Source organism: Desmodus rotundus, chromosome 6 (assembly GCF_022682495.2).
Source record: "Desmodus rotundus isolate HL8 chromosome 6, HLdesRot8A.1, whole genome shotgun sequence".
Classification (NCBI taxonomy): Eukaryota; Metazoa; Chordata; class Mammalia; order Chiroptera; family Phyllostomidae; genus Desmodus; species Desmodus rotundus.
Genome location: NC_071392.1, coordinates 71,016,589 through 71,021,771, shown reverse-complemented (window position 1 = coordinate 71,021,771; position 5,183 = coordinate 71,016,589).

Here is a 5,183-nt window from a genome sequence, read left to right as displayed (position 1 = left end):
TCAATATATTAAATCAGGAGAAGACACCAACCAAAATCATATGTTAACTCTTGCAACATAGGACGCCAAGCTTGTGCTGAAACTTGAGTAGGTCCCAGGTTTTCTGTACATTAAATTTTTAAGTAAACAACTGTGAATGATAATTTACTCTTTTAAATTCATTAGACATTATTGAGGCAATTGACCTCATGAGGAATTTGCATTATGTCATGAGACGAACCTCTAAGTCACCAGAGATGGTACACTCCCTTCACTCTTCTCCAACCACGAGATCTTAATGTGATTCCCACCCCACCCCTAAATAAGAGCAAACCTTTTTCTTGTCTTTGTCAGGCATTCAGGGAAAACATTAAGAGCACCCACTATCCATCGGTATTACTCTTTACCTCCCTCTTGTCATGACAGCATGTGCGGCATATGGACATACATGTATAATAAGTTTGACACCCTTGAAAAGAACCCTTGTTAAATGTCATATTACATCATCTGTTTAGAGACAAACATGCTAAAAATCCAAAATATTGCATTCTAATAAAACCCAGTTACAAGTTACCTTTTCTAGAAGACTTTAATCATGTTTTTATGTATTTTTCTCATGACAAATGGGTTTCCAACAGATGTATGCCAGAGGAAAAAGAAAAGAGTTAACTTTTTATTAAGCTTTGAATTTACTTTTGTAAAGCCAGTGAGTGACGTGTGAAAATCTGGTATTGAGAGTAGGGATCTAGAGATGAGTGCAGCTGTGAAGGATTTGGTGTGATGTTCACGTTAATCTCGGGGCACGTGCTCCCATAAACTGGGTTGTCCAATACCTTGCAAATGGAAAGGCGGTGGTCTGAAACAGCGATAAGGAGACACCTGCTCCTTCCCTCTCCGAAGGGAGGTGACAGGTGAGAGAGAAAATAACCATCAATTAAGCAGGCCGCAGGGGGAAAGGTCCTGAAGATGGACAGTAGAGATAATTGTGCAACAATGTGAATATACTTAATGCTTCTGGGGTGTAGATTTTTAAATGATTAAAATGATAATGTTATCTTTATTTTACCACGAATTTTAAAAACTTTAACAAGAGTGCTGCAGGGGAAGCAGAGAACAGCCAGTTTTCTGTTATAGCAAACAGAAGTTTAAACAGACTTTCTAAAGAGACTGTTCAGAAAGGAGATGTATGATCTAGGGTATTTTCTTGATTGAAGATTTTAACTACAGAGGACATAATGGGCGGGTTTGCCAGGTCAGGGAGTGAAGGGAATTTGGCTCTATGAGAGGGTAGAGAGACGAAAACACATGTGATAAAAATAACCTGGGAGTTTGGGCTTTCTGCTTTAAAGTCACAATGGAATGAGTTCTGATGGATTCTTTTTTAAATTTTATGTTTCAATTACGGTTTACATTCGTATTATTTCATTTTAGTTTCAGGTGTACAGCATAGGGCTTAAAATGTCATATAATTTACAAAGGCATCCCCCAGTATTTCAAGTACCCACCTGGCACAACGCATAGTTTTCCTGATACTGCTGACTCTACTAAAGGGAGGTAAATAATCAGTTCTAGTTATAACTTCCTACTTCTCATTGATATCTTAGATATTTTATAATGAGAAGTATTAGGGAGAGAGGACGTCATTTTGCCAAGAGCACTCAGAGTTCTGTTAACCCTGTTTTCAATTCTGTCAAGGACAGTGTCAAAGGTGAGAAAGATGTGGTTCTACCACGCTTTTCATTATACACTTGTTCAAATGGACTTGTGAACCAGTTAAGATGGTTCTAAAGATATGTGTGTATGTGTGTGGATATACATATTACATACATGTAAGTTCAAATTCATGTGTAATCAGGAATTTCATTCTTTCCAGTCAATATAGCAAAGCTTGTGATTTCTCCCAGAGAGAGATATTTTTTACATATCGTGAAGATCCAGTAAGAAAATCGCACTGGAGTTTAAAGCTTTAAACCAGCGAAGGTTTCTGTCTGTGCCGTGCAGCCTCTCACCACGTGTTGCGGGGCACTGCGGGCACACATGAGACTTGCTCTCAAGGGAGGTCTTGTTTACATGAAAGTTGGAGCCCCACTGAGAGCAGCCAGTATTAGTCAATCTTTTTACCTGCCGCTTATTTATGGTTTCGATTTTCTAAGAGGGAGAGGAAGAAATAGTAGGTTTCTAAAAAGAAAGGGATCTATTGATTAAAGCAGATTTGTTCAGTGGAGCATTTTGCTCAAATTCACCCATATTTCCAGTATCTAATGAAATGACAAGCCATGTCAAATTCAAATTATTTAAATTTCCCTACAAAAAAGGAACAATAAAATTATTTTTAAAAGCTCATAAGATTTGTAATTTCTCCATAAATAGTAGGAAAATCGCTATTTATCATGTAGGCTTGGAATTGGGGGAAAAGAAAGTACATGAACTGTTACAGAGAAACTGAGGCATATTAAACATTTTTAAAGTATATTGGAGCAAAAATTGAGTCAAATTGGGCTGTACCAAAACAGAAGTGGTTAGGAGCACTCTGCTGACAGGCACTAAAGAGAGACAAGGCAGTAGCAAAGTAAAGAAATTATTGATTGGCTATAGCTTAAAGCCTAGCAGCCTATTTCAATTTTTGTAGTCTTGAGGCATTTACAGGCTTACATTTCGGTTTGTTTACATAAACTGCTGCAGGATTAGAACCACCTCAGTGTAATGACCTCTTTGTTTAATTAATTTAACAACATTGATACTACCCCTCCCCTCCCCCCCCAAAAAAAGGTCCAGGAGCAGAAGTAACTCTAGAGCAACCATAGGATCAACAAATAAAGGACTTCTATGCAACAGCTGGGCTACTCTAGTCCTGTCCATTCCGTAAATACAGGAGTACCTGGCTGAGGATTTCACATCTAGCTGAAACCTTGTACTGCTCCCTAAAAAGTGGTAGACTCAAAGTCCCAACCCTCTAATCACCTGGTTGGTTCTCCTGGCAACTAGCCCCCAATCCTGAGAGGCAGTCCAAAACTCACCTCATTAACCTAACAAAAGACACCTTTACCACTCATATCATAGGAAATTCATAGGGTTTTAGGAGTTCTGTACTGGATCAAATATATATTTCTCATTATAAATCACAAAATCTCAGGTCAATACATGCGTTGGATTTCTATGTCTTCCTAGTTCATTGCTATTTATATTTTATATAATATCCCCTCTTCACTTTCTAAATATAGTAGTCCTTCCCTACCTGTGGTTTTGTTTTCTGTGGTCTCAATGCCCATGGCCAACCAAGGTCTAAAAATATTAAATGGAGACCTCCAGAAACAAACAATTCATAAGTTTTAAATTGCATGCCGTTCTGACTAGTGTGATGAAATCTCCCACCATCCTGCTCCATCCTGCCTGGCACATAAGCTACCCACTTTCCCAAAATCTCCCCTCTGTATAAGTTCCCTGCCCATTAGTCACTTAGTAGGTTAACACATCCACTGTTGTGGTATAGCAGTGCTTGAGTTCGAGTAACTCTATTTTGCTTAATTAATAATGGTCACAAAGCACTACAGTAGTAACATAGGCAATTCAGATATGCCAAAGACTAGCTGTAAAGTGCTTACTTTAAGTGAAAAAGTGAAAGTTCTAGACTTCAAAAGAAAAGAAAAAAATCATATGCACTGAGGTTGCTAAAGTCTGAAGTAAGAACAATCAATTAATGAAATTGTGAAGGTAAAATAGTGAAGAAGGGTGAGTACAGTACAACAAAATATTTTCAGAGACCACATTCCCATAACTTTTTTCACAATGCATTGTTATAATTATTCTATTTATTATTAGTTATTATTGTTAATCTCTCACTATACCTAATTTAGAAATCAAGCTTTAGGTATGTTAGTATAGGAAAAAGCATAGTACATATAGGGTTCACTACTTACTACCTGTGGTTTCAGGCTTTCACTGAGGATCTTGAAACATACAAGAATACCTTGCAGATGAGGGGGGACTACCATGTATCTTTCCCAAATCTTTTACTTCATACCTATCTGTGTGATTTGATTAAAAATGTATCTCTTGTAGCATCATATAGTTCAGCCTTGCTTTGTAAATCCAGTCTGACCATTTCTGCCTTTTAACTGGTATATTTAGTCTGTATGCATATAATGTAATTATTAATGTAGTTGACTTTAAGATGCTGACATTACTACTTATTTTCATTTTATATCTTCTTTTTGTTGTTGTTAACCTATTCTGCTTTTCTTACCTTTTTGGGATTAATTAAATATTTTGTTGTTGTACCACTTTATCTCATCCACTGGCTTCTTAGTTACACTTCCTTTTTTGTTGTTGTTCATTTTAATTTATCCCAAAAAATATAGAAAAGAATACAGGAACAAAAATAAACAATGAGACCCTGTTCAGACTACACTGGAGAAGGGCAGTGGAAGAATACTCCCAGCATTCATAGCAAGAAACCTTGATCAGTTGTCCAACAGAGGAGAGAATATGAACGAGCCTCTGCCACTTCTTAACATGGATGATCCCACATGAAATGTTTTCTATAATCCAAACCCCTAGGAACATGTTGGTATATTCAGTAAAGACATTCCACCAAAATATATTTGGAAAATTCATAAAGCTTAAAATGACCAAGTTGTATGAATTTATGCTAAAAAAATAGTAATATACACAAAGATTTAACTCTAATGATGTTCATCTTTGACTGCTTGTAAAAGTGAAAAAATGGAAGCCATATTCATAATCAAGAATAGGGAACTGATTTAAATATTTATACTCTGCCCATATATTAGATTATTATGCTGTAATTCAAATGCTGTGGAGGTCCTTCATAGATATAAAAAATTATTTGTGACTTATTATTAAGTAAAATAAAAGCAGGTTATTAAAAATTAGCATAGTATTACCCCACTTGAATTTTTGAAATGCATACACTACAGGGGAAAAGTCTGATATTATAATAATACCAAACTGTTCACAGTAGTTAGCTCTGATGTTAATTTTTTTTCTTTTTTCTCTTTTTTAAGCATATTTTATTGATTATGCTATTACAGTCGTCCCAATTTTTCTCCCTTTGTCCCCCTCCTCCCGCTAACCCTCTTTCTTTCCAGCAACCCCCACCCCCCAGTGCTTAGATCATGTCCATGGGTTGTGTGTGTAAGTTCTTTGACTTCTCCATTTCTTTTGCTATTCTTAACTTCCTGTCT